Below are 9,302 nucleotides of genomic sequence, written 5' to 3'. Positions count from 1 at the left end.
ATATCAACCAAGTTAAACCTGAAAGGAAACTGGGAGAAACACTGGAAAGACAAACAAAGACAGAGTGAAAAATATAACATATTTGGGAATAAAAGGAAGAGTCTATGATATTAGGTAGCTGGTCATTTGTTTTTACCGTAACTGATGAATCCAATTTACCAGGATTTTATTGAGAATTTTCACATCTGGGCCCATAAGCAAAATTCATCTATAATTTTCTTATAATTTCTTTACCTTGTTTTGGATTACAGCAGACTTGCTAAGAGGGTAGGTACCTTTCTTACTATTTTGTCTTCTCATGGAAGGGCATAAGGAAACTATTGTGGTGGTGGATATGTACATTGCATATGGTGATAGTTGCAGGGGTGCATCCAAATATCAAAACTCATCACACTGTACACTTCAAATATGTGAAGTTTATTGTATGTCAATTATACTTCAATAAAGGTGTTAAAAAAAAAAAAAAGTAGGACTGGGCTCCCTGCTTGGCCTTTAAAATATAGTGGCAGTGACCTGAATCCCAGCGCTGACTGGATCCTGGGGAAAGAACCCTGCTCGGCCCATTGTGTTATCTGAGTAAAGAACACCAGAAAGGATTATCATAGGGAAAATAATAGGATTTGTAGAATTTCAAGAAGGACAGTCTTACTAAATATATTTTCTGTGTAAAATGACAATTTCCATTGGGATAATTACTGTAAAGAGCCTGGATTTTTATGTGCTCCTTTCACAATGTTACAGAGAGTCAAAGTTGGTTTGAAAGGAAAGCATGCTATCTTCACAGCCTTTCTTCAGTGTGTATGGCTACAGGTATTGGGATTACATTTGCCAGATTACAGCTATGACTGGATGGTAGTGACAACAGAAATGACTTTAGGAGGCTTGTAGATTTCCTGGACACACGGCCTGTTGAAACATGGGAAAAGAAAGAATGGTTTACTCTAGCCTTCACTGGGATTCCAGATGAATGTGTTATCTTGGCCAATGTGCATTCCTCTTTATGAACTCTAAATGGATCTGAAATCACCTCTATGATATTCTCTAAGAAGGAATGACCAAATGAAACTTGAAGCAATAGAAAGAACCCTTATCTGCCCTGAAACTCCTGAAAATGTTAAAGGAGATAAAGTTTCTATGACATTCACTGGCTGGAGAGGTGCTTTTGATTATTTCTACAAGTACAATTCTTGAGGTATTTTCCTACTTGAGAAGTTTAGCTTGACAGATCGATGTCTAACAATCATCAGGAATGCTTCCATCACAGATAGTACAGCAAAAACACCATCTCCTATTTCCAAAGTGACTCAGTGTTCAATGCAGTCTCCACAGAAAAGTATTCCAATACCACTGGTACAGCACATCAAGAAATCAGGTTGCCTTCAATTTACAGCCTTCAGCCCCCAGGAAGGAGGGGCTTCTAAAAATGTTTCCCTGACAAAAATCAGCAGTCATACTAAAAAGCTCAATGTGAGAAAAAAAAGGCCCCAAATCAGGGAAGTCTGTTTTGTGTTTTCCTACTTGTGTAATTTGTGTGAAAATCTGGACAGAGACCCTGGCATTCCATTTGGTAAGGATGGGGATGGCACTGCCAGCCAGCTACTGCAGGGATGCCTGCAGTCTGTGCCCTTGTAAATGCAGAGGGTAACTTTGTGCTTACCTGGCTCAGAAAAGAGCCCCGCAGCTGCCCAAGCTCACTGGCCTGGACCCATGGAGGAGGTGCTCTGGCACGCCATGCAGACTTTTGTGGCTAGTGCCCTCCAAACTGGACTGTGTGTGGATTCTTCCATCGAGGAGACGTGGTAGCTGCCTCCTCTAATGGGTAAAAACATGTTGTCCATCTCTCTTCAGTGAATGGCAACTTCTCAAGATAAAAGGACAAAAAAAAAAAAAATCAGCAAAAGAAGATATACCAGGAAACAAATACTAAAACCATGTTCTAAAGATCCTCCACTTTATGCTACTCCTCTCCCCACCAAGAATTCCAGGATAGGGTTACATGTGCCCAAAGGAGAAACAGTCTTACAAGGAAATGACATGCTTGAAGAGCAAAGGTCTTCCAAAAAACCCAAGGACTCGCTACTATATTCAGCAAACTCATTCTTGATGCCCTTCCTATAAAAGTTCCATCAATTCTTACCTCAACTATAGGGATTCTTTTCAGCCTGTGTCAGTTACATCAAGCTCATCACGAGTTCTGAACAAACAGCTATCGATCTTTACCAAAAATATATGAAGTTGATAAAATTCCCAAATGGAGAGGAAAATTGACGCATCAAGTTCAGCAACTGGATCTGACTTCAGTGCACTGAAAATGGCTCTGCAAAAGGACCTTCATGTTGGTCTGCTGATGAAGTAATACTATCTGTGAAAGCAGCAGCTCCTCAGACTTTGGTGCTCCTTGAAGAGCTCTTCAGGAAACATGAAACTGAAGGAAGGTTCTGCTGTGACTGAGGAGCAATATGAGGATAAAATATATGAGACTGAAGCTAGGGCCATCTGAAAGCGAGTGAGGTCACCACATCCAAAGACTTGCCAATTGTCAAGAACTTTTCTATAAGTTCCGACCGGATTTCTCTGGTATACTCATGCCTTCTTCATTAAAACATGGCTTGATGCCCCCTAAGCAGTCTTCTTTAACAGAAGGTTCCCCCTGAAAATTGCAGGACAAATATTACCATCTACTTCTTTAAAAATGAGTTAAGGTGAATGCACATACTCAAATTGGTAATTCTATGCAATCATTTCCTTTTCTTAATGTATAGTTTGCCAATATACTTTATCCATGAAATGGGAAAAGTTGTAAAATTAATTTTGGTGAATATAGAACAGCTAAAATAAATATCAGGGATGATCAATTTCCATAAAGTCAAATAATATTTTCCTTAGGAGAAAACTTAAAGATGCAATGAAATAAGGGTTCTTTGACCTTACCACCATTAACATTTGGGGCCAGAAAATGCTTTGTTGAGAGGTTTTTCAGTGCATTGTAGGATGCCTCTACCCACTAGATGTCAGTAGCATTCCACACCCTTCCCCTACACTGTGACAACCAAAAATGTCTCCAGACATTGCCAGATATTCCCTGGGGTCGGGTAGGGGTAGGGAAATTGCCCCTGGTTGAGAACCACTGAACTAGATATATCATCTCTCTTGTGGATATTTTATGTCTGGTAGACAATGTCCCATTCATATTCTATCTGATTTCAGAAAGGCATAGTCATATAAATTATTTTCCTTTTTTATTTAGTATGCATGTTGTGCTTTTTTTATAAAAGAAATACAAGGTTGTAAGCTTTGGGAAAGGAAAGGAAAAAAAAAAAAATCCCCTGAAAAAGAAACATCTGAGTTCAGGCCTCCTGCTATTAGGCTGGTAAATCTAAATGCAGGCCATTCTACCCTGTGTTGAAAGGCTACACATGACAGAAATGGATTTTCATTTGCAAAGGATTTTTCATGAGAGGCCTTGTGTGCAGCTCTAACTCTGAAAGCCCCTAATGCTATCAGATGAAGGGCAGGTCTTAACAGATTGATCTGGTGATACTCAAAAGGAAATGAAGTTGTTGTAGGAAAAAAAAAATTTTTTAAAGGTCACTTCTGTGTCTGGAGACCTCCTAGACTTACTGATTGTCTTCCAGGGCACTGTTTAAAGCAAGTAAGAGAAACTTACTCCCTTCCCTCTGGGAGGACTGGCACCCCAAACCCGGGCAGAGCTCACATTCTTGTCTAGTCTATTTCACACATTCTCCTTTGCTGAATACTGATTTTTTGGAAAGGTGTTCACTACCATGAACTCTGGAGAGCCTGCTCTGCTAAGAGGGGAACTTGGGAGATTCTACCTCCACCCAGCCAGGATCTGGGCTGCCAAGGCAAGAGCAGGGGATATTGCCTTTGTACTGTCAAAATAAGGAAAAGGTGTTTACTGGTCAGTTCTTTAATACAGATTATATCCCCCCTCTCTCCTCCATAAGACTGCAAACCTGGGAGAGATGCTAGGTATTTCCAGTGGGAGAAGGAAAAAAAAAAATTAAGCACCTACAATCTCCAATCCCATGGTGTCCACCTTGCCACTGCTGATCCCCAGGAGAACACCATTCACTAAGGAGGTTTGAAACTCGAGAGTGATTTTTACATCTGATGGGACTGTGTAGGCTTCATAGACTAAAAAACACAAGGGCAGTCCCAAATCAAGGGTAGAACCCTCTGGCTCCTGGCAAGGCTGTGGGGCGGATGGCGCCTGAGCATTTCCGCTTCTGTCTATGGGCCTCCGGAGGCCTGGGTCTAAGTGTCCCTCTGGATCCAGCTCCTTCACCACAAGCCAACACTTCGTCCCCAGAGCCTCGGCTCCTGCATGGGTAAGACCATGTGATGCTCTGAAAGGAGACAAATGCCATCAGCTGGGACAAGCCAGCGCAGAGCTGAGGCAGGCTGGACCTTCCATCTCCAGCCGCGGAGGCACCCGGTCCCTGAGCAGGAGTGTGTGCTCTTCAGAGTGGTCGCTATCTGGTGCCAGTTAAGAAAGTGTTACTCGCCCAAGACAAGATAAGCAGAAAAACGGGAGGGAGTATTTAGAAATGTATGTAACAATCTGACATTTCCCTGAAGTCCAAGCACATAATCCGTGAACTTGTCTCATTAAAGTAGAGAAGGAGCTCGCATGCAGGCAGGGTGAGAATTAAGACCTTAAGCATTTATAAATTTATTTATTTTCGGGGGAGGGGTAGTCATAGCTTCATCAAGCATGCAAATCTCTATGGCAAAGTGCCAAAACCTTGTATTACTTATTAAAAGAGAATGACTAATGAAACTATTAAACCATCAAAGCTTAAATGATATATACTTGCCAAATACAAAACAAAAAGAATTCTTTGAGAGAATTAAAAGTTTGACAGTAACATGCTCAATATTTCATATATAAACATTAAAGCTTCTGGGGGCTTTGAACCGAATTGCTCTTCAGGTTGCTAAAACTAAAAACAAAAAGTCAAAACAGGTGCAAAAGTGTGCATTGGAAAGATACTTGATTAGAAACATTGGGTAAACTGTCGGAAAAAAAGAGCTCTAGTACCACTTTCCAATCTGACATATTCAGGAGCTGACTGATGCGATATAAGATTAGATCACATAATAAAGCAAGCTAAGGATTTTCCCACTGCCACTTGACTAATGCACACATATTGCTAAAATGACAATTTAGCATTATATAATTTGAACATGATAAAGTGATAGAAATTATTCTCACAGTTTTAATGCTGACGAACACAACTAGCTCTGAACTGAATAAAAGTAGGATTACACTGTCAACAAATTTGAGTTTAAATTTTAAGTAAGTGTTTTCTGATGGCATGACTGCAGTGTGAGAAAAACATTTTGGAAGAGTTACCCAAATTGAGAAGCTTGCAACTGAGTGTAATCCATGCACAGTTCCTGTTTTGAGAAAAACCTTGCTATGATACACGTCGCCTAAACTACAAAGTGTACTTAGTGATGCAGCCAAGCCTAAAGGAGCAAATTTGAGGTGATTCCTGTAGCAGTTTGATATAGTTATGAATTCCAAAATAGATATTGGATTATGTTTATAATCTGATCTGTACCTGGGCATGATTAAGTTATGATTAGAGCTTTGATTGGGTCACAACATTAGGGTGTTGAGTCTCCACCCCTTGGTGGGTGGGGACTCACAGATAAAAGACATGGCAAATAACAGAGTTGAAGGCTTTTCATGTTGGAGTTTTGATGTTGGAGTTTGATGCTGAAGCCTTAAAGCTGGAGCCCCAGGGAGAGAGACAGAGCCGTTCACCTGCTAGTCTACAGCTGACCTTGTGGAGAGAGGTAAAGCCTAGGGAGCCTCATAGTCTACAGCTGACCTTGTAGAGAAAAAAAGAAGAGCTGAGCCCAGAGGAACCCGGGAAGCCTGAACCCTCGCAGACGTCGGCAGCCATCTTGCTCCAGCACGTGAAAATAGACTTTGGTGAGGGGAGTAATTTATTCGTTCTGGCCTGGTATCTGTAAGCTCCTACCCCAAATAAATACCCTTTATAAAAACCAAACAATTTCTGGTATTTTGCATTAGCACCCTTTTGGCTGACCAATACAATTCCTTTTATAATGATATGGTGATCATAAACAACTCTTACTGCAGGCTGAGTTGGGATTGTTATGCAGCAGAAAAGTTCTATCAATGTCTGAACCACAGAACAAATTGTTAGGCCTTCTACCAAATAAATTACGTTGGGCCTAACTCTAAAAAGTGAACTGGACTGTCAGTCTGGCTTATTTGCTTGCTGTTATCAATATTTTTAAAATGTATTTTAAACCTCCATGCAAGGAAGCATGGCAGCACCTTTTGCAACAGAAAATATGATCTGAGGGCAAAAACAAGGTTAGAAGACTGGAAGAATAATGTTTCTACAGATTTTTCATGTGCTCCTGATTTAACAATGACCATCAATGAAGTGATGCTCTTCATATTGGACATCTGTGAAAAGTTATCTTTGTAGATGTGACAATGTATTAAAGGTTATTTTCTATTAATAGAAGAGCCACAGTAGGAAATCATGACTCTGTCTTTCATCACCAGATAATTTTGAGAAAAGGTAACTGTAACTTCACAGAATAAATTGTTGAAACTGGCTACTGATGGATTGAAAATTAACTTTGAAAGTACAGCATCATTTGTTTCGCTTTGGATTCAAAGTTAAAAATTAGTATCTTGAACTTGAGGAATCTGCTTTAACATCTCTTATATTACAATCAACATACCTTTTGAGACTAGTTTCTCTAATTTGAGTTTAAAAAACCAAAAAACAAAACGTAAGCTTTTAAATATACTATCCCCTGCAAGTAGCACTGTCATCAAGCCAAAGCATTTTAGATAAATTAACAAAAGTGTGCTCATCTGTAGAATGTAGCAAATGTTACAAGTATAACAGGGATTGTCTATACTTTCAAGAAATGTATCCTGATTTAAATTTTTTCCCATATTATTATTTATTCTAATGTTATTAAACATTAGTTATTAAAATGTGGTTTCAGTGTATTGTATTTAATAATAAAATTTGGGTTTATAATATTATGATGTCTGTTTTTTCATTTCATTCTTCCAGAAAACCACTATTGTATTTTACAAATAATCAGTCCACCATGGATAGGAAATTTAAAAAAACTGGCCCTTCACCATAGATAATTTGAGAAGTGGTGGTGGAAAACAAATTGTAAAACAGCTTCTTCACACAACCCTCCTCCCTGTTTCTTTTTATTTGGGTCAAGTTTTCATCTGTGTGTATGTTATTAAGCACTTGCCCTTTCTTCTTTGACCACCTCCAGGGATATTTACATGTTGCTAGGATTCTCTTTGAGATAAAAAGATTATTTAAGGCTCAGAGAAATTAAGCTATAATACAAGACTGTTGGTGGTGTCGTTGACAATAAGCAAATCTCACTGTGAATTTAAAAGAATTACAGTTCAAAATCTTGCCCAAATTAGGAGCTGGCTTTTCAACATACTAAGAACAAAAGAAACACTGGATTTGGATTCTGCAGCGCCGTGATAAGCAAACGGGCTCTGGAGGCAGCTGTGTGCGTTCCGTTCTCGCTTCTGCCCCTGCCCAGCCGTGGGACCTGGGGCAAGTTACTTAAATTCTCTTGTGCACAGTGTCTTCACCTGTAAAATGAAGATCATGTAACATCTACCCCAGAGTCGATATGAGGATTAAATGGGACTGCAAATGGAAAGCCCTTTAACAGTGCCGGGATGAGAGTAAAAACTACTAGCATCGTCTGGGTGCCAAACACTTTCAGATGCTACCATCAAATTCAGTCTTCACCACCATTTTATGAGGTGGCAGGGAAAGTCAGGTCTTTTCACTATTTTAGAAATGAGGAAACTCAGACTTAGCGAAATTTTACACGACCGCCCCCACACCCCCCACCCAGCAGCTTCTCATTTCCAGGGCCACGCTCTTTGCCCTCCAGGGCCCGGCTCCCTGGCAATGGCTGCCAGGGGCCCTCACGTCCCGTCTGCGTCGGCCTCCCGGCATCGGGCACGCTCCGTGCGGCCAGACCCTGAAGCCAGAGGGCAAGAGAGGCTCCCGCCACCCGCAAAGGCGAAAAGCGCCCGCCTGGCCCCGCTGCCGCCCCCCGGCCGCGTCCCCTGCAGCCCCGGCTCCTCCGCGCCCGCCTCCAGGGCTCCGCGGGGCCGTCGCTTCCCGCGTCGCCCGCCTCTCACTTTGCGGAACACCCACGTCTGAGCAGACGCTCACCTCGGCGCAGAGCGGCCGCGGGTTTCGGCTCGACGTCGCCGGGCACAGTCTGGATCTGGCCGAGGCCGGCCCAAGGCCGAGGACGCCTTCAGCCCTTCAACGGTTGTCCACCTGCCAGCCAACGGCCGCCCAACCGCCCCGCCCAACCGCCCCTCTCCTGGCTGGGCGCGCCCCTCCCCGCCCCTCCCCGCCCTCAACCTGTTTCTCGACCCCGCCCTCACCCACCCTTCCCAGTCCGGCCCCGCCTCCTATCCGGGTCGCCCTCTCACCCTGGTCTACGCGTGCGCAGTCGTTCCCACCACGCTGTCGACGCCGCGCTGGAGCTCACGGTCGAGCGCCGTGTGCGCGGCTCCCGGAGTTGGCGAGGCGGCGTGACCTTGAAGTTCTTTGCCCCATGTCTTCTTTAACTATCTGAGGAGAGGAGACGCGCTAAGAACGAGGAACCTGCCGAGTCCATGCAGCGGCCTGAGATCTTTAAAGATGTCGGGAACCCGACCGAGGCCTGGGCGAGAGGCCGCCCGCGTGCGCACTATGGATCCCACAGTTGCACAGAAAGGGCGACTGTGTGACCCCGACCCTGTGTGACCCCGAGACGCGCTACCCGAATCAACAGGCGGGTCCATCACGATGGGGCCCTGATCTGTCCGAGGCGCGTCCCGGAGTGGGACGGGGTTGAGGGCTGGGGGCGGGACGGGGTTCATTTCCCGGGACTAACTAGACCCTTTCCCTGGCCGCGAGCTGCACCACGTGGCCCGGTGTTTTCTAGCTCGTCTGCACCATTCGATCCCCGTCCCTCATAAACACGAGTGGAATCATGTGGACTTATCCCAGGGGTGCTGAGGCTCCGAGAGGCAGCCCAGGCCCACGGCCCCTGAAGTTTTCAGGCGGGATTCGGGGTGTGCGGGAGTCGAAGCAGGGCGGCAACGGACCTGAAGTCTTGGGCTGAGGGCCCTGCCAGGGGTGCTGACTGCCCACTGCCTGGAGAGTCACGTGCTTGCCCTACAGGGGCTGTGTCGTGAGGGCTTGGGGGCCAGGGGCCCCCAC

At 44.0% G+C, this 9,302-nt stretch overlaps 1 long non-coding RNA gene across 1 annotated transcript; it reads right to left on the bottom strand.

Moving 5' to 3' along the window:
- Window positions 1–396: 396 nt before the first annotated feature.
- On the bottom strand, window positions 397–8,405 carry LOC101414137 (uncharacterized). The gene is made up of 4 exons (XR_188532.5): window positions 8,259–8,405; window positions 2,138–2,650; window positions 1,658–1,858; window positions 397–906 (listed from the first exon to the last, which is right to left on the bottom strand). It is a non-coding gene; the product is annotated as an uncharacterized lncRNA (long non-coding RNA).
- Window positions 8,406–9,302: the final 897 nt, after the last annotated feature.

The sequence above is a fragment of the Dasypus novemcinctus genome, chromosome 16 (genome assembly GCF_030445035.2).
Source record: "Dasypus novemcinctus isolate mDasNov1 chromosome 16, mDasNov1.1.hap2, whole genome shotgun sequence".
NCBI lineage: Eukaryota > Metazoa > Chordata > Mammalia > Cingulata > Dasypodidae > Dasypus > Dasypus novemcinctus.
The sequence above is the reverse complement of the archived record's forward strand: the minus strand, read 5'-3'. Positions and strand labels throughout refer to the sequence as shown.